This window comes from Stegodyphus dumicola, chromosome 8 (assembly GCF_044657685.1).
Source record: "Stegodyphus dumicola isolate Sdum_Otavi_A_Nest chromosome 8, ASM4465768v1".
In the NCBI taxonomy this organism is placed as follows: Eukaryota; Metazoa; Arthropoda; class Arachnida; order Araneae; family Eresidae; genus Stegodyphus; species Stegodyphus dumicola.
The window spans coordinates 62,531,809-62,553,438 of NC_140775.1; the positions used below are offsets into that span (position 1 = coordinate 62,531,809).

At 32.0% G+C, this 21,630-nt stretch overlaps 2 protein-coding genes across 7 annotated transcripts in view; one reads left to right on the top strand and one right to left on the bottom strand.

Annotated features, from left to right (window-relative positions):
• The window catches only part of LOC118199880 (extracellular matrix organizing protein FRAS1-like), a 284,180-nt gene that overhangs the window by 255,246 nt on the left and 7,304 nt on the right, over positions 1-21,630 (bottom strand). The window lies entirely within an intron of this gene.
• The window catches only part of cutlet (chromosome transmission fidelity protein 18 homolog), an 86,864-nt gene continuing 74,075 nt past the window's right edge, over positions 8,842-21,630 (top strand). Inside the window, exon 1 of the mRNA XM_085821914.1 lies at positions 8,842-9,004. The gene's annotated coding sequence lies outside the window, so the exon portion shown is untranslated. The remainder of the gene's footprint in view (positions 9,005-21,630) is intronic.

Genomic DNA, 21,630 nt, shown 5'->3' on the forward strand with positions numbered 1-21,630 from the left:
AACAGCTAAAGAACGCTAATCCGCGAATTCGCTATAATCAACAACGGCAGTTTTCTAAATAACAACAAACTAAGCAACTACTACAAACTGAGATGTTTTCCTCCTTTTATAAGATTTTAAAATCACGCGCTAGAATTTTCCAGTACTTTCTCGAAATCAAAAAGAGATATTTATTTATTTAACGCACGCGCTCTTGTATTTTTTAATTTTTCCGGCTTAGCTTTCTTTTAATATTCGTCACGCGCTGCACTGCGCGAGAAATAAAACCATTTAATTTATAATTGAGAACTAACATTAGCTTTTTAAATACCAAATTCGTAACAATATTTATTGTGCGTAAACAGTATGACAAGAAGATAAAATGATCAAATTTGTAAGTAGTCTAAGTAGTCTGGGGGTTTATAGGGGTGAGAAAATAGTAGAATTAGTTGTCAGCCATGGCAGCTTAAACGGCCCTTACTCGCTTAGGCATGGAGTAGAACTGGGCTTGGATGACAACAAAGGGCAACTCATTCCATGCTGCTTCAAGTCTATATCACATTTCATTAATCGTATAAGGTGGAGAGGGTTGGCAGGTCAGTCTCTCAGCAACTCATGACCAGATGTTTTCAATGGGTAACAGATCTGGATCAACCGAATACCCTGGGGGTCGGGCGTACCAGGGAAGGTCAGAACACGACGTGCAACATGTGGTCTTATCTTGTTGGAAGATGGCAGGCCTCGAATATAGAGCACACCCACTTGGACGCAAGATGTCAAAAATGTACCGATCATCGTTCAAATTACCGTCGATCCGAACTAGAGATATGCATGTCTTGTGCTCAATGGCTTCCCAAACCATCGCACCAAGTGCAGGGACCCTATGCCGATATAGAATGCAAACAAGGGACGTGCGATCTCCTCGGAGCCTCCAGACACGTATACGGTCATCAGAATACTGCACGTAGAACCGCAAATCGTTTGAAAAGACGACACTTTGTCGCTCTTGTATCCAGCTTTATCGTTCGTCGCACCAAAGTCGCTGTCTCTCTCTATGCTGCATCGTCAAGGGAAGTCGAAGTCACAAAACGTTAAAAAAACGCCCATCTGGTCGTTATATAAGATCTGAAAGCTATCAGATTTTTATTAATATTTTTTTTTTTTTTTTTTTTTTGTAATCAATGAGATCTTGATTATGCCGATTAATTTCGGATATATATTAGGCCATGGAGCAGTTGTTATGGAGAATCTATTGCTGATGTCGATGAAACTGTCAACTATCTCATGAAACAAGATTGTATAAAATAAATACGCCTAACAACAGGGCTGTTTTGCTCATGGGGATGCATAATGTAGAGAATATAAATGCGTAGGATATTAAATAATTATTTTCAGTTGCAACTAGTGAAAATCTTTCCAAGGACTATCTCAAGAATTAGTGTAATTCAAAGATGATGAAACTACGGATTTTCTAAAGAAAGTTTAGCTACTATAAGGGAAATTATGGAACTGTTTAAATAAAATGACTTAAAATTTGATAGAAATTCAAAGGCAAGACGAAGTGACATTGATATAAAGTTTTACTATGGACACTTACTTGGTGAACCAAACAGATACAAGCAAACTATTCCAGATGACTTCTTCACAAATAAAAAACAACAACAATAAAAGTCAAGCTTAGAAGAACCTTCCTCATTACAAACATAACTACTTTACTGGAACTCTTTTTGATTTTTATGCATGTTTTATGAATAAAAATCGATATCAGCAAGAAATAATTATAAAATTAATGTAATAAATACAAAATAATAGAAAAAACTGATAAATTATCTTACTTTCACTTCCGTTTTTCTTATCCCAATCATTTACGTGTTAAGACGACCTCGTTTAATGCCGTTTCTTTTAGCGCTGGAACTTATTAGTACGTGTTCCCCGCATTAACTGCATATAATGCTTGAAATTTACAAAGAACAATTTTGTCAAGCTTTGGTTCAGACCAGTAACACGACTAAAAAAAGACTAAAGCCGAATTAAGTAATTTTAATATGTTGGGCGAGAAATATCACATAAATCAGCGTCGCTGCTAATAACTCTCTACATAACTTAAGAACTCTCATTTTGTATATACGTAGCAAATTCGCATCCTCGTGGAAGCCGATGAAAGAAGAAGTGACAACACAGATGAAATAATAACGTAATGGATTAATTAGGCATAAAACCTTGCAAAGTTTATGCATTTCGTTTTACCCATTTAAAAAATATTTTCATTTCGTAATTTCAACGCTGTTAAAATAAAAACAAGATTAAGTTTTTAATTTAATACTTAATTAAATAAAAATTCATTTCATTCCTTATTTTTTAAAAACAGGAAAGGATTATATGTTTAAGCAAAGAAAAAATCAACTAATAATTTAATTTTGTATTTTTTTGTGTGGATGACTTTCAGTTAAGTATAAAATTTATTGAATAGAGTAAGAGAAAAATAAAATTCCTTCATTAGTAATAGCGTAAATACGTATATATCTTATTAGGGAGAAGAGAAAAAAAGAAAAATAAACTGAATTATACAATTTTTTCCAAATGTCCGGTTGCTGCGTGGTCCCAGTTAGTCCTCGTATTTGGATTTCTGTTCTACTTTTAATTTTTCTTTCTTAAAACTAAAGTTTCATCCTTACATCATAAAACCAAATGTCGGTGCACTTTAAGCATACAGATTGAGAAGAAATGTTAATTTTTTTTTTTTTTTTTTTTAACTGATTGCATGCTTTTAGTGATAGTGCTTGTCGGAGTAACTAAAATTTATTTCTTCCACGTGTGAAATTGCACAGAATTCTGCGGAAGTGAGACGGAGAAAATAGATTATTCAAACTTGTCAACGCAGCGCGTAATAGTATAAAGGCTATATCTCATTATATGGAACCAGGAAAAGATCTTTGAAGGCCATTTTTTTCACGCATGGCGCCTTTGAGTGCCCCTCACTGTGGCGCCAATATTAAAAGCTTAAATGGCTAAATCTAACCTTCAAATCTCCCCCTTTGACCCAATGTAGTAATATACTCCCACAGTAACTATCGGCTTTGTAACCAAATACTTTTGTTTGCGAGGGTATGCCTCAACAGCAGATTTCTTCTTCAAGGTTAAAAGTGATTTTTTGTGTTTTCATCACTAAATAATAGATACACTTTAATATTTCGCGTCACCAATAATACGAAAATATTCGTTATTAATATTTTGTAAATGTTTTTAGCAAAAGAAAAGCCGACTAAACAAGACTAAAGCCGAATTAAGTAATTTTAATATGTTGGGCGAGAAATATCACATAAATCAGCGTCGCTGCTAATAACTCTCTATATAACTTTAAGAACTCTTAATAACTCTCTATATAACTTTAAGAATTTTGTATATACGTAGCAAATTCGTATCCTCGTGGGAGCCGATGAAAGAAGAAGTGACAACACAGATAAAATAATAACGTAATGGATTAATTAGACATAAAACCTTACAATGTTTATGCATTTCGTTTTACCCAATTAAAAAATATTTTCATTTCGTAATTTCAACGCTGTTAAAATAAAAACAAGATTAATTTTTTAATTTAATACTCAATTAAATAAAATTTCATTTCTCTCCTTATTTTTTAAAAACAGGAAAGGATTATATGTTTAAGCAAAGAAAATTTAAGAAAAGCATGTTTTATGTGACAGCTATGTAATCTAAAATCATAAATATTTAGAAAATGTTATTTCAGTGATTCTAAAATGAATAAATATTAAATAAATCAAATAGTATATAATTTTTTTTTAATCTAATTTCAGTCTGAAGACATCAGTCTTACAGCAAAAAGGAGATTTTATTAATTGGAATTTTTTTAATTAAAAATAGATAATAAATAAATGTATATATAAGTAAAAATCTTGAAATCTGAAAACTTAAACACGCCGGTATATTTGCTGTTCAATGAGTAAAAGTAATATATTGTATGGACAACTGATAAAATTTAACTTGTATTGTTAAAATCGAAACACAACTAAAAAAAAAAAAAAAAAAAAAAAAAAAAAGAAATTAAAGCTTTATTTCTGAATGAAAAGTTTTATTTTATTTGAATGCAAAGATCTTAGCAGTTACAATCACTCTTTAAACTTTTCACTTTGTTATTTAATGAAGGAATATTTTTGTAATGTGGAAGATTTTGTTCATTGGTAAAAATTTCTAATCTTTATTTTCGTCGGAAGAAAACTACAATAACAGGCGTCGGGAAAATATGTTATAACTGTTACTTATAAACAGTAATTGTAGACTTTTCTAACTGCAAACGGAGTTTCATGATGACCATTTCAGTTAAATTAAAGGTATCGGTTATTTTGCAGACCTGAGCAAGCAATACAGAAGGTTTACTGCTTCTGTTACGGATATTCAAGTGTACAGTAAATTCAGTTTAACTCCATTTATCCGAATCACTTGTTCTTGTCAATTTATTTAAGTATATCTATTTTAAAGTTAGGAAATATTAAAATATACTTAACTTAAAATTATAGTATACAACTGTGGCAACTATGTAATCTATAAAAATTAATGGAGAAGTATTTTATACACTATACTGGCTTTTATTAGCTCAAAAGGGTGTTAGTCCAGAAGTGTTACCAGTTTCGAAACGCGATTTTGCGAAGAATCACTATAAAAGACTGTATCACTTTTCAAATAGTTGCCACCAAATATTATCGCCCTGTATTATACTTAAAGAAATTAAATAATGAAAAATATGCGTGAATTTATGTATGTTTCTCGCATTGTGAAAAAGCAACGGTACATACAGCCATCAAATACTGAATAACGTAGTCCTCCACCCGAATATGAGCACACGTAAACACGATTTTTGGAATTTGGAATTTGTTTTATTATCTAGTTCATATTTTGTAAAACTTTAACAAATTTTTAATTAACAAACTCAAAGATTTCAAAGCAAGCTAATTGCAACACTGTATTCTTCCAAAAAAATTCATCTGCAGCGCGCGAGACTGTCTGTCGGAAATTCTAAAGATATGCTGTTTTTAAATACTTTTAACCTGAAGGGACCCAAATGTTTTTCAAACGTGTATGCGTGTAAATGGGATTAAAAAAAACTCCTTTGGGCGTAATATAAAATCTGAAAGCTTTCAGATTTCTTTTCTTTACTCTTTGAATCATTTCTTAGTCATAAGCAAGTTCTGTCCCTTTCTAAAAACGGACTGAATAAAAGTTCAGAGCTTACCATTAAGTTTCCATTTTACGAAAAATATGATCCTTTCATACATTTTTATGATAATCATAAATTTATTACCAGCCTGCAAATAAAAAGAGTTTAGCAGCATATTAAAGTATGCTAATTTAATTGTAATTGTTCAGGAGTAGAGCATACGTTTTATTTTATGCAAGTCAAAAATAATTTATAAGCTCAAAGGGGACGTTAGCCAAATTAAGCGTTAGGCGGATCACTTTTCAAATTCTTGCCACCAGATATTATCACCCTGTACTATTTTTAAAGAAATTAAATAATGAAGAATCTTCATGAATGTATGAATGTTTTTTGCAATGTGAAAAAACGGCGGTACCTATAGGCATCAAATTTTGAATAACGTAGTCCTCTACCCGAACATGTGGCACGTGGAAGCCCGAATTTTGAATTTCGAATTTTTTTTTATTATCTGCATGTTTTGTAAAATTTTAACGAATTTTAGATTGACAAATTCAAAGATTTGAAAGCGAGCAGTGGCAACACTGTGCGGAATAAAACAGTTATATCTTATGGGTCTATCGAAAATTCTAAAGATATGCTGTTTTAAAATATCTGGTGATTTTGCCGTTGAATTTAATTTTAGATGGCGTAAATGCTTCGCATTACACAAAAGGTGTTATACTCGCTTTACACAAATTGTTTTAATAACAAAAAAAAAAAAAAAAAAAAAAAAAAAAAAAGTTCTGAAAGCCATTTTACTAAGATGGATGAACTGAGCATTGCTATGATGAACTGAAAAAGGGCCTGAAAAAAATAGGAAAATGTATGCCAGCACTTAACATTGCATCTAAAATTCTAAACATGGTCCGCGCTACGCAATCTCTGTATTTATAGAACAGGGCAAAGCTCCACGTCAAGGTGTTGGTATAGCGAGCGAGATATTGCGATATATGCTTGCCATGCTGCTTTTGAAATCTTTGTAATTTTTTTTATATAATTGTATATGGCGTAAGTGGTAAAGAAAATTATGCTTTAAAAATGGGTTAGCAGGACTGAATGCAGCAACAGACTAGTAGACAGCGAACTCAGAGAGAGCGTAAAAAAACTTTCGCAAACCTTTTTGGGCGACCATTAAAATCTGAAAACATTTCAGATTTTTTTCTTTTTCTTTCTGTTTTTGTTACTTTTTGTATAGTCCAAATAAAAACAAAGTTATGCATTTAGTTTCAGAATTTCTGCATAAATAAAATTAATTTCATTGTTTCACTTTAGTTGAAATCGAAATGAGTTGCATGTTTAAATAAATAAAAAATAGCATTACTTTAGCTAGAATTTAATTTCAAAAAAGCAGGGTCTGTGACATTTATCTAAAACCAATAATTTTGTAACTGTATTCTATTTATAAACTAAAACTTCAGTTTCGGGGGCTACAGTCCCTTCAGCTCCCTGACTAATAAATGGCTATGCAAAATAACCTGATAATATAATTTTGTAAGTAAAAGTGCATTTTGTATTACATAGTTTTTACAGAAATAAAAATATTTTGTTTTTTTAATTGCATATAAAATATAATTGAAAGAAAATTCGATAAAAGAAAAGGAAGAAGTTTTTCAAGTGCACTGCAGTGAATACGTACTATTTGGCTTTGAGGATATAAACCATGGTCTTAGTTAATCCGAATATTCAACATTTACATATTATGCATATGTTGAAAATCGTGAGATGAGATTCTATTTACTCCATATCTCTATATCTTCGTACGTTTATCAGCAGTTTTTACAGTCATTATCTATATGAATACATATATACCATAAAATTTCCTATTCATTTCATTTGTAAAATATTACCCAAATTAACGTATAAATGTACGTAAAATAAATATTGGCACAGTACATTTTAATTTATGTGATCGAAATGCTTTTAACTGAAGTATTATATATTTTTTCTGTAAATGTCTCACGACAAATTTTAATATTACACTTAATATAATTTTGAAACTGAATTTAATTGCTGAAGAAAATTAATTTCATTTGTTTTTTCGTACAGCTAATTCAGATTACATTTTTGCCGTTTTAAATTACTGGCAAATATGAAACACTATGCACTTTTAAATTTAAACAAAATACATCAAAGTTTCCATTAAAATTATAACTGAATAAAAATTTAGATAATATCTATGGTTTCATCAACATTTCAGTATCACATGTATCAAGTATCACTCAATCCATTTGAAGGTGAAAGAGCAAAGGCTATCATGCAAGAAAAGATGCCTTTTAAAAAAATAATTTTTAATTCGTAGATCAAACCTAATTTTTTTTAATGTTTACAGAAATCAGTGGATTAGAGGTATGCTAGATAACGGTGAGACAAATATCATTCTCTATCTCTTTTCTTTTCTTTTTTTATAATATGTATTAAAATTGGGAATATCGATGCCTGTCTTTTCACATGAAGAATTCTCTGTACAATTTTTCCAGTAAAGAATAATTTTATTTCGTTAGGGAAATTCATATTCACGTTAAAAGTAAAGCTTACTTGAAATATAACAGCTAAACGTGTTCGTGACATTTAATGGAAAGAGAATTCGTTAATCATTATTTATTCAAATTACAAAAAAATCGACACTTAATGAAATTAAGAAAATAAAAGAGTTTTTACTTGAAGATGACTTAGTTGCAGACAGCTAACATTGACAGCATATCAGTTACCTTTAAGCAATAAGTGTAATAGTGTGCCTTGCCGAGCAACTTTATGTTACGTACGGTTGTTTTCCAAAAATGAAAATTTTCAACTTTATGTTACGTACGTATGAAGTATGCTACGTACGGTTGTTTTCCAAAAATTTAACAGCAAATTCACAAAAACAGTTATGCAAGGCAATAAGAAATGTAACTTCCTGCTGCGAATTGTTTTCAATATAAAACGGTTAGAACAAAAATATAATAAAACCGTAATGTTTTTAATATGTTTTAAAAAGAAGGTTACATGTACTATGATCTCCTACGTGTACACTTGATGTCTTGAAGATGCTGAGAAAGATAACTTGTGGGAACATTAGGCTTTTTTCGAAACGGAAAATATGAAAAGCCCTTTCTGGGATTCCAGTCACGAATCTTTCAGTGCTAGCTGAAATTGATGCCAGTTACATCACGAAAGAACGCATTAAGGATGGGATAATTAGGTAATTTTAAACTGAACAGCCTAGTTGCCGTGCTTTGAGTTAAAGGAAGTGAATATGTATTTTATTTTCCGAAGATAAACATAAGAAGTAAATGATGAGTTACTTTAATATATTTTTTACAAACTGATATACATCGACTGCATATACAGGATGGCGCCCTAGAGTGGGAGATTTTAAATCGCGTAGCACACGGTCATTGTAAAATATAACAACACTGTTAGACCATCATAATGCAGCATAGACAATGTCATTTCAGTTGCTGTGGAGCAGAAGTCTGGATAATAGCTCGCTTTCACAGTGAAAGCATAATTGTGAAACTGTCCGGCGTCATTTTCAACTACGTCGTCATGATATGATTCCTTCGGCCCACGCTGCGAAGAAATGCATAGAAAGAACTGAAGCAACGTGATCAATATTTAATTCGAAACATAAAGAACCAAGAAAACGTTTCGAATAGTAAAGAAAACGGAATAATCGAAGTAGTAAATGCAGCTATCGAGCAAATTCCGTAACGTTCCGCACCGTGATATGCCAAGTCATTATTAACACGTCCGAGTTTGGGTAGCATTATTACATGAAGACTTAAAACAGCATTCATAGAAACTCCAAGTAATCCATACATTGAAAGAAAAGTGAGTTGGTTTTGTTTTCTTGTAAATGACATTCTTGTACATTCTTATATCTAGAATTACGTAAGAATACATATAACATTACTGTGCATTACGGCATTTTCAAGTTACGCATATAAGATTGTATGTTTCTTTTCCTTTCCTTTGCTTTTACTTAATAATAAATAATAATCTTTAAAATCGATGATACTATGCTATATTTAGTTAAAGTAAAAAATGCAAATAAATAATAAGAGTTTGTTACTCTGTTTAAAAACAGTAAAACATACGAGGATTATACGCATGAATACAGGTATCTTTAAGGAGGATGTTTTAAAGAAAACTGGTTTGTATTTATGTTACGCATGAGGAAAACAGCAAAAATACTCATGTGACAGCCCATTCACCAGGATTCAAAACCTAAACAATGAAAACACTTTTAACAGTACATCCAGATCTGTTACGGATCCCAATAAATCGCGCTAATTACATTTCTTACTTATATTTCTCATTTGTCGATACTTCCTGTTCATTTACAGATTCTAACAGATCTCTTCCACTGAAAATTAGTCTAATCTTTCTGTTATCCTATTTCCCATTATGCCATCCTAATCTTTCCATTATCCCATCCCTATTTTTTGAATAAATCTCTACATCTTTGAAATAATCAATAATTCAGCACATAATAAAATATCACTTACTATCTTACAAATTCTAGCACGTGAATTAAATATAAGAATAAGTCGGAGCTAACATTTTCTTTTGTTGTTAGTCCCTATCATTACGCCTATGATAAAAGCTTCCGTTTTTCTACAGCTTTCATGAAGTAGAAGTGGTATAAATCACGCCCTATGCTCAGAAGCGTATCTTAGTTCCGAAATTCAATATGTCAGTTTCTTCGAGAGGGAGATTACGCTTCTTCTTTTTTTTAATCACTACTTTTTTTTTTTATGTATCTCAGCGAACAGGGTTTCACCTTTGACCTCATACATGACTTCCAAAGAATGTCATTCGTTATATCAGATTTCAACTTCCCTGATCTCTGACGTAATTTTCTTGGAAATTAAGTTAGTAAAAAAAGAAGGTGAAACCGTGTAGTAGAATCAGTGTGGAAGTCCATAGTTTATTACATAACATTAAAAAAATCCAGGCTGAAATGTGCGTAGTTTGTAACGTATTAAAGTTAACCTACATTTGAATTAAAAGTTTTCACCTAGATTTAATAGAAATTAAATCTAGTAATTACTAATATCAGACAAACACGTCATTTTTATTAATTGTTTCTTTCCTCTCACTATAATTATAAAAAAATTGCAACAGAATTAAGGTCAAACGTACTAAAATCTCATATTTTTAAGTCAGTAGGATTTTTCAAGGTAATGAAATACAAAATAGGTTCGTAACAGTTACCTAATGTTTCTAAAAGAATGCTGAAAGAATAATACTTCTACAGAGGCACTCTACGTACTCTTTTAAAGCATGATCAATATTTTATTCAAAAAATTTATTGTATATGTTAAATATAATCTTATCGAAATTGCAGAGCTTTATATTTATTAACTTCTGTAAGAGTGAAATAACTGAAACCTAAAGCCTATTCACAGAAGTTACTCGAATACTTGGCAAGTTTTACCTCCACCCGATACTGTTTAGCTATTAACACAGTATGCTAAATCAAAAGCAAAATTAAACAGAACTTTATTAACCACTAATGTTTTTTTTTTTTTTTTTTTTTTTTTTTTTTTTCAAATATCACGTAAGCTAAAATTAGATTTCTGATATAAAATTTACAATGCAGGACTCTTGCTTTGACATTAATATTTCGATTATTCACAATAACAGCCTAAATATCAAACCTACAACGTATCGATCGGTTATGTTATAAACGAAGTCATTAACAGTTTACCAAGCCCATTCAATACCTCTTGGTGACTCCTTCACAATTACTTCGGGTGATTAACTCAGCAACGCGGCCTAAATTCCACTAGGAGGCGGGCGAGCTGCCAGACATCACAGCAAAGTGGACTGTCTAGTGGTCTAGTCCCTTTTGGTGATACCAGCACGATTATTAAAGTTAAAATTCTGAATATCTAAAATGTAGAAATTTGCAAGCAATCTGGGTGTTTCAGTTGAATAATAAGTTGAGGAGTGTAAAACATGTAACAGAGTACTGTTTGGCAAATAGTACTCTGAAAAAGGAAGTAATTTTAACCCGCCTTTAGAATTGGTCACCTTCGAGTCACACACAATTACTTTTTAAAGGCCGAGAATAAACCTGTTGGTTCAAAATATGATACCGTTCTGCCGCTGGCTGTATTTTTAAACGAATGTCCACATTTTAACAGATTTCGAATGGAGCAATTTAACCCCTTTTTTCTTGACCATGAAATCGGGAAAGAGGTCAATGCCAATTTGTTTCAGTACCTGAAAGAGACAGGTCTTTATTTTTAACTTGGTTTGGTTTCAAAGACGTTTCTTAATAATTTAATACTATGTATTTTAATTATGGATTCGGTTCAAGAACCAAATTATCGTGGCCTACATACGATACCTTTAAAATACTATATAAAATAACTCTGAGTATTTTAAACCAACTCATGTTTCTTGATTTTATTCCTATTTTACAATTGAAATCATTGTATGAGTTTTATGTCATTTTCATCTCAGCACTCATAATTTTATTACTTCATTTGATTTTATAAGTTTGATGGTGTATGTAACTTAGCGATAACTTGTGCTTATATCTAACTCATGTGTGATAATATTTAATATATGTTTGGCTCATATAACATTTTTTGCTTCAAACAATCCACTACCACCACCACCACAGAGGGTAAGTTGAAGTTCAATATCCTTTACTTCTAAACTATTCTAATTGGCATTCCGTTTGCATAAACTGTCTGGTTTGAGCGAATATCATGAAAAACCAGGAAGAAGATGTTATAATTGAACTTAACCTAACTCTTAATAAACTTAGGAATAACTGTCACAATGTGAGCTACAAAATGTTTTTCTCCGAGATCTATGTTGACAGAGCAGAATTTATGACTAGCCAAACATTTAACTACTGTTATCTTTTGAAGTTGCTTTGTCAAAATGAGATCTACATACGCCCAAAAAGAATAAAATTTATTGCATTTGTGTATCAATTTTAATGCTTTCTTAATATAAAATATTTGGGAAGCAAAACGTGGATTTCAAGAAATGCACAAACAGGAACCTAAAAACCTAGGGAAAAAAGTTTTTTTATATAACATTATCAGTTTCTTCTAATGTACCCCATTCATTAATTTCATTAGCATCTCTGACTTCTCTTTATACGCTTCCATTATCTTTCCATTATTCTTTTGAATTTTAAATATCCACTAATTTGATTTCATCACATACAGACGAAGTTTCCAAAGCAGTATCAACTGGTAGATATTGCTGTCGACTCATTCAGTCGAATCGTACGCAGGCGACTGACTAATAAACTCACTGTAAAATAAATTAAAGCAGTCTACTGCTTCGAGCCCAACATAAGAAACAAGGCTGGCTTAAGTTTGAAAATGTGACTACGAAAACGGCAACCAACTATAAACATTGCATTATAAAGTCTTTAAATAATATTTATGGCTATAAACTATTTAAAAGAAAAATTAGACTTAAAAATCAAAATGTTTAATCATTTTACTTAGACAAGATGGATAGGGTTTAAAAACCACATGCTTCTAAAAAAATGATGAAAATAAAATCATCTTGAACTTCAGAGATCCCGCATGTTTAACTCTTAAGTTAAATATCTGGGATTTTTTAAATTTGGGCATTTGTTTCCGATACAAATCAAGGCTATCGTTTCCATTAAATAAAACAAAAGTAACTTTAACATAGTTTCTTTCAAGTAATTTACTGAGAAACTGTTTTTCTTGTTTTTGTTATGACGGAATGAGAGATTTCACTAAAGACAGTGATCATAAGAGGTCTGCGTATTGTTATGCGTTTGTACTACGTTAATATGAGTGCGATATATGAAACCTTTTAATCAGGAAATTATTTTCAGAATTCTCTGTATTCTGGTAGCGATTTTCAAAAACTGATACTTCATTTCTACTCAGTGTTTCATTCAGCTATAGTAGGAAAGCAAGGAGCTAGATGTAAGAGGTATAAGCAGTCACACGCAAGTTAAGCGGAGGTTTTTTTTACAATTTTTTTAATCAGACTTTTCATTAAACATGATTCTTGTGACGGGCCCTTTTATTTAAGCACCCTCAATGCCCTACCGACGGGGTCTAGGACTTTTCGCCGTTGCCATTTCACAGTGGCCGTTTCGCCGTCGGGACGTTTTGCCGTCAAGACATATTTTTCTTTACATGAGTGTACTTTATCTTGCCGTATTGTATTCGTATTAAACTTATCATTTTAATAATTCTGTTTACCTTTTGTATACTTAATAAAGGTTGCTTTTAATATACTATATAGTTATTTACAAGTATAAGATATAAAGAAATTACACATAGTTAGTTGGAAAATTATGTCAGGATAAAAGAGAACTGGGGCTAAACTTCTGATATAACAGAAGTTATATTATCGTTTTTAAAATTATGCGGGTACAATGCTTACACGATTCGTCAAAATTTCTTGAAATTTTAATCGGTTAGTTCAGAGAAATCACTCATAAAAGCAGGAAATTCACATTTTTATGAAATCTGAATGGAAAACGGAATTACTTTAGAATCTTGTCAGCACCTTACTCTCTTAAAATTGATATGCCATGTGTAACGGCGTAGAATTGGCTTCAGCTGTACTTTCTTCTCTAAATGTTAGCATGCAAATTACTTTTATTTTATTCAAATTTCTTTCTCAAAATAAAAAAGTCAATTTTTCACCCTCAAAGATTAGATCTCTTCTTCCTTCTTCGAGAAGAGTCTAATACAGGTTTCGGCAAAAAGAAATCTACCATTATAACTAAAACACCCCGAAAAGAAGCATTGGAAAGAGTATATGAAAAGATAATTAATAAGGAATAGAAAAAGAAAAGAAAGATAATGAAAAGGGAAAAGTTTTAAAAAATCCAAAAAGAAAATAAAGATAATACTATGGGAAAAAAAAAAGAGGATTTTGAGCTCATATACAGATTTTAAACATAAAAATGGTTGTGCTTATACGAACGAAAAAGATAACTCATAAGATGCGTACAATGATTCTGATGATGAAAAAAGTGTGCAATGCTTAACTGCAAAATGTGGGCATACGTTATGTGTGAGAGGAAGTAATCTATTATTTGTTTGTGTAGACTGCAATATTGATAAAGATTGACTGTTGACTGATTACATCTGATGGATGTTGATTGATTAAATAATTTTATCTTTTATTTGATGTAAACCACTTGATATCATTAATTGTCACCATACCAAGTAACAATAATCACCAATTTTTTTTTTTTTTTTTTTTCCCGTTTTTACAGTTGCTATTTGCCCCAGGTGTGTTATAATTTGTCTCAAGTCCGGGAAAATTTTATCAGGTGAATAATTTTGAAAAGTAATTATTGTTTTTTCTGAATGTTTGTTTTGGGCATATGATGAATGGATAGTTATAATATAAAAACAACAGTTACAATCAAGGAATCCTAAATACATATTTATAAATATAGACTTTTTTTCAAAAACTATTACAAATAGCCCCTAACTCCCATTCGACCGACAAATTCAGAGGGATGATAGTAGACATCAAGACATTGAAGAATTACCGTAGAACATGGGATCGCAAACCACATTTAATGGGTGAAAGTTGCAAAAATAGACGTTGCGAGAACACCGAGCTTGACGAAGAGAATGGCTAAACAAATGCGAGGATTAAGAGCACTGCGGTCGAGAAGAAGAATCCTTTCACATGCAAATTTCCAACGCGTATGTGGAAAACAAAAGCAAAGTTTGAGAACAAGAAACCTCATACGCAAATTCTCAATGCGTATGGAGAAAATAAAAGCAGCGAGCAAGTATTTAGTAGTGGGCAATGCAGAATTCGCAAGTATTAAACTTCATTCGGAAAGCCGCGGTCAATATGCATAATACGTATATGTGGTTGTCCAAAAATTCCCAGAGCAATATCTCGTTGAAAGTGCAATACAAATTCGGTATTAATATCTAAACAGGGATTCTTAGAAATCATTTGTTAAGACCGTACCTTTTCTCCGAATGCTTGAATGGTGCAAATTACTTACAGCACGTTCTTCCGGATTTGATGCAGGGAATACCAGCCATTGTGCGCCAAAACATGCGGTTTATATGCATGATGGTGCACCAGTCAATTTTGCTGTTGGGGTGCATAACCACTTCAATGCTACATGTTCCGGGAGGTGGATTGGACTCGGCGGACCTATTGCTTGGACTCCGGGTTGCCCGGAGCTCAATTCTTTGGATTTCTTCCTTCTGGAGCCATATGAAATGAGCTGTATATCAGATGCCTGTGACACTCTGGAAGATATGACAGCAAGGATCGCCGTCGTTTCAGCAGACATCGCCAGCACACCGGGTATATTTGAACATCGACAAACCTTCGTTAGTCGGTGTCAGTTGTGCAATTACCTTCGCGGCCGTAGCTTTAAAAGATTTCTATAAAAGACTTTCTCGTCATTTCCTTTCTGATGTTGAACTATGATGCACTCTAAGCCTGCTTTACGTTATATAAATCATATAAGTGGATTTTCTACTAATTATTGATCCATTTTATTCCATTTGATATCACACGATAATTATTTTTGCAATTTTTTCCGACTAAACGGGGTTTGCGATTCATCCTCTTATAGGTATATATATATATATATATATAATATACATTTGTTTTCGGACACTTGTCTTTTCCAGCTTTATTTGAAAATACCAGTTACAAATAATAGTAAAATAACTTTATTTATTTATTTATTTATTTATTTATTTAACATATACTATTGTACATCCTTTGTAAAACCTGCTTGCTTTGAAAAAGGTTATACTCATCATTTTGCTACAAAATAAATAAGTAATGAAAATATTCAAACAATTCTTTGCATGGATTCGACTAATGTTTCGTTTAAGAATCTTCTACTTTGTACTCTTCCTTCGTACGAATTGTTTTTAGTAAAGCTTTCGAAGAAGTGTCATTTTAGTAGAACTTTCGAAGAATTGTCATATTCCTATGCTTTCTCCAATTCACTTTGTATGTGTTCGATAGGATTTAAATCGAAGAATATGAAGGAATTTTGAAAAATTCATGACAATTATATAACAATGACAAGTGAACCTTTCGGGCTGTATTTTTAGGATCATTATCCCTGTAGAACTTGAAAGTATTTTGCATTCCATGTTTTCTTGTAGATGCTTTTACGTTTTCATTAAGAATACTCATATATCTATACTCATCCATTTTATTTTCTATGCAAATTATATATTCTATTCCAGAGGCAGCGAAACATTCCCAAACCATTATGCCTCCACCCATATGCTTAATAGCAGATAATACGTTTTTCTGATTCAGTTGTTTATTCGGCTTTCGCTATAATGCAGCTCGTCCCTCGGACTTCAAGCTAAAACTTGCAAATATAACATTGCAAATTGCAAACATAACATTATTTCAGTACGGCAAATTACTATAGATTTCTGCAAACGCCAAGCCTAATTTTGCTTGATTTCTTGTTGATGAAGAATTTTCTTGCTGATCGCCCATAGTATTCATGTGGTCTAATGATTCTTCCAAAAATTTCAAGATTAACTTTTATTAAAAATTTTATTTTATGCCGCTGTAAGTTCCACAATCATTACTATCTGGGTCCTGTTTATTGATTTTTGTATGATAAGTTTCTGACTCCTTCGTAATAACTTGAAACGTGTTCGCGACATCAGTATCCAAGAAATTTCTCTGGTTTTATAATATCAGAGACAGCTGAACGCTTTATAACAAGGATGGTTTGAATATTACAAATACCTTTCCATCTTTAAAATGAAGAACAGTTAATTTTCGACTAAGACTTGTCGTTATTTTGCAGCGTCTTCTCATGTTTACTTCAGATAAGGAATTGTTAAAAGAGTTTGATAAACAAATAATAATTTCCAAATGAAAATAGTAATTCTTGTGGCCTACCTTTATTTAAAACAATAACAAAAAATAATAATAATAGTAAAAATGAATTAAAAAAATCTGAAAGGTTTCAGATTTTAAATTATGTCCAAAGAGGCGCTTTTTTAACATTTTATGTGTTACTTTTATTTATTAAATATCATGTTCTTCGCACTTAAACCATAAAATTTAGTTCAAGAGCAATATCGCAAAATAATTTTAAAATGAGCATATCTTTAAAATTTCCGATACACAGTGTCGCGAGCTGGACATAAAAATGTTTTTTCTATACAGCGTTGCCATTGTTCGCTTGAAATCCTTGAGTTTGTTAACAAAAACTCGTTAAAGTTTTACAAAATATGAAATCGATAATAAAACAAATTCCAGATTTCAAATTTTGGCTTCCAGATTTCCATATTCGCAGGAGGATTACGTAATTCAAAATTTGATAGCTGTAGGTACCGTTGTATTATCACAATGCGAGAAACATACATACATTTATGCAGATTCTTCATGACTTAATTTCTTTAAATGTAATATAGGGCGATAATATTTGGTGGCAACAACTTGTAAAGTGAAACAACGCTTGCAGTGAATCAACGCAAAATGCGAAAACAAAATTAATAATCCTTCTGGGCAAATTGCCCCTTTGGACTAATAACAAGAAACTTCCTCTGTCAAAATATTTCCACAAAATTTTTGAGTGTTCGAATTATTGTGTGAGTTACCGACTTATACTTTTTAAATAAATTATTTTATTACAAGGAATATTTTGATAATATTCATTTTGTGATAAGCAAGGCTAACAATAGGGAAAAAATAATGTATTAAAGAAAAATATTTATCTGTATTTCAATATTTAGTGCGAGATCTACCGCCAAAAATTTATTTCAAAAATACAAGTGTCCGAATACAAATGTCAGTCATTATATATTACATGATTATTTTATATTTTCTCTTTCGAAAGCCGATCTAAGAGGCTTCGGGAATAGCAATCTGAAATAGAAATCTCAAAATAACACTTCATCTCCAAATATCATTATTGGCTTCATATTTTTACCACTTATTTTCACAACTTTATTACATAATATTCTTAAGCGTTATGTATTTTAGATGGACTGATTCATGTGTACAAGTAAAATAAAATATTTGTAAATCAAAGTACTAATTTAAATTTGTAATAGTACCTTAACTTTTCTCTTTAACTTGGTTATTTTCCCTTTCCATCCTAAAAATAGCTATTGCTTATAATGAATCTCCCTAAACTGCATCACTTCAGAATTAATCATTCTTACATGATACTTAAATGCCGCTAATAACGCAGACACTTACAAAGCACTTCAGTCAATAATGACTTCAAACTTCAGAACCGAAACTTAAAATCAACAAATATGGATAAAGCTGTACAAAACCTAAATCGTTCCGAGCCGATTGAGTAACTCTGGTTTTTAATGGAAACAAAATTTAATGTTTTTGTGTAATTCCTACGGTTTTCCAACTGGGAACATGAATTCAAAACTTTTATAAGTGTTTCATTACCATTGTTTCGTGAGCCATATTCTTTAAAAGTCTACGTTATAGTTTTATTTTTAAAATATGTAATATGTATCAAATGCGTATGAAAGATATATAAATATGAATATGCGGTTCTAAAGGCTAAGAAAATGTGTTTCTTTCGATCATAAAATTCTGGGTGGTTTCTGTTTCGATTCTTAATCTTCGCCTATAGGTTTAATCTCTTGGATGTATGGCTGGTTTTCACGGCTTTCTTTCTGATTCCACAAAGGCATCCTTTTCTTAGGCAGACACACTTCCTGTGCCTTGCCAAATTCTTGCCAGATTCTTAATCTTCGCCTATAGGTTTAATCTCTTGGATGTATGGCTGGTTTTCACGGCTTTCTTTCTGATTCCACAAAGGCATCCTTTTCTTAGACAGACACACTTCCTGTGCCTTGCCAAATTCAAATAACATTACATAAACCGAGCTCCCCTCTTAGATATATCGTATTCCTATTCTTACTGCCAAAAGGTCACTCACTGCTTACGTCGCTTTCATCAAATAAAATTGTCATAATATTGCAAGGAGGCGTAAATGTGTACAAAAACGGAATGAAGATTGCGTCCATTTATCTGTGTAAGTCAAGCTTTGATTTTCTCCAGAAATGAAAATATATTAAAAAAAATCTGGAAGCTTACAGATTTTATGTTACACCTAAAGGGGCATTGTTTTTTTCATTTACACAGACATATGCGTTTAGACAGCATTTGGACTAATGTTCATTTGGGCTGAAAATATTTAAAAACAATACATCTGTAGAATTTCCGATAGACAGTCTCGCACACTGGATTTTTTATTTATTTATTTATTTTTTACGTAGAGTGATGCCACTACTCGCTTTGAAATCGTTGAGTTTGTTAAACAAAATTCGTCAGAATTTTACAAAACATGAAATAGATAATAAAACAAATCCAAAATTCCAAACCCGGGCTTTCAGGTGCCTATATTCGGGTGGAGGATTACGTTATTCAGAATTTGATGGCTCTAGGTACCGTTGCTTTTTCCACAATGCTAGAAACCTACAAACACTCATGCAGATTCTTCATTATTTAATTTCTTTACATATAACACAGGGCAATAATTTAAAAAATGAAACGAGCATTTATAGTGAACCGACGCAAAATGTCATTTCGAGGCTAACAGACTTCTGGGCTAACGCCCCTTTAGGCTAATAATCGCCATGACTAAAACTACTTGTTTACGCATCTGCATGCTTTCTAGATTATTGAAAATCTGAAATTATTACATCACACACACACACACACACACACATATATATATACACTGCTGGCCACTATATATGGCATTATCAAATTTATAAAGCTCCCCTGATCAGCAAAGGAAGATTATAAATCCTCCTTTGCTGATCAGGGGAAACTTTATAAAATTAATAATGCTATATATATATTGATATCAAAAGGTTTTTACTTTTTGCACACGATATCCTCAAATTTATCAATGCAAATCGAAGTGTAATTGGAATTGTGATCTGATGTTGCTCTTTGTCCTAATTTTTGTTTGTATGTTCGTGAGTGCTTGTTATATATTGTTCCTTATTTGTATTATGTATTTGTTAATTTCCTTTTGGGATCACTCTTTTTTTCTGACCATGAGGCCACTCCGTAGCCAAAAGGGTGTGAGTGTACCCTCTATACCAGCGATTCTCAACCGGTGGTACGCAAGAGAAAAACAAGTGGTACGCAAAGAAATAAAGTATTTTTAACTATTAAATTCAAAAATCTTCTGAAGAAAAAGGAAAACTGATACAAATTTTCTGTGATCGAACTCTAACTGAAGATTTCAAAAATAACACACTTGTTAACCTTTGGTTGAAACCAAAAAAAAAAAAAAAAAAAAAAAAAAAAAAAGAAAGAAAGAAAGAATTTAAAGGCGTTTCAAATGAAGCTATTAAATTTTTATTGCCTTTTTGCACAACCTATTTGTGTGAATAAGGACTTTCTTCCCCGTTTTATTTGAAAAAGAAATACAGAACAAAATTAAAAATGGATGCTAATTTACGGTTAAAGTTAAGTGAAATAAGACCAGACATAAAGAAATTGATCTCTCTTCAACAGGCCCAAATTTCGCACTAAATTTTAGAATTAAAGTATTATAACTTAAATTTTGATAATTAACATGGTAATCGATTTTTAATCCAATATTTTTTATGTGTGCACATTTAATACAAATAGCCAATAGGTTGTGCAAAATGGCAATATATATATATATATATATATATATATATATATATATATATATTGCCATTTATATATATATATATATATATATATAATATGTTGCCATTTTGGGGATGTCAAAATCATCAGGATGTGACGAATGTCAAAATCACATGAAAGGAAGAAGAAGTTGGGATATGCAAATGGTATTTCAGCGCATTTAGACGACGTAGGAGAGAGAAACGACAACTGAAGCACTACATTAAAGAAAAGTTGTGAAGTGGATTCGGAAAGTGCTTTGTAAGGTTGGAGTTTGCTCAGAATATCGTGATATGCTTCGAATACGAAGAGGAAATGCAAGCTAATTAACTCGATAGAGGCAGGATCGTTGCTTATCGAAAGTGTAGATTATCGTTCCGTGATATCGCCGGACGCACTGGTCAACATCCAACCACTATCATGCGAATATGGAATCAATGGATTGCTGAAGGTCATACTGAACGGCATGCAGGATCTCAACGCCCTCTTAAGACTAACGCCCGACAGCTCAGCCCTGCAAAGTCGTACGACTACATTACGGACTATTTGACAGGAAATGGGCATGTTTGTAGTAGGCGCGGTATCAGTTCGTAAAGTGCGTCGACGTTTGTAGCAGCGTGGACTATCAGCACGGGGACCATTACTTCGGCTTCCCTTCACAATGTAGCATAGACAGAGACGACGACTCTAGTGCGCCAAATGACAAAGCTGGGTGTAGGAGTGGCACAATGTCGTCTTTTCAAACGACTCACGGTTCTTGCAGTATTCTGATGACCGTATACTTGTCTGGAGTGTTCGAAGAGGCT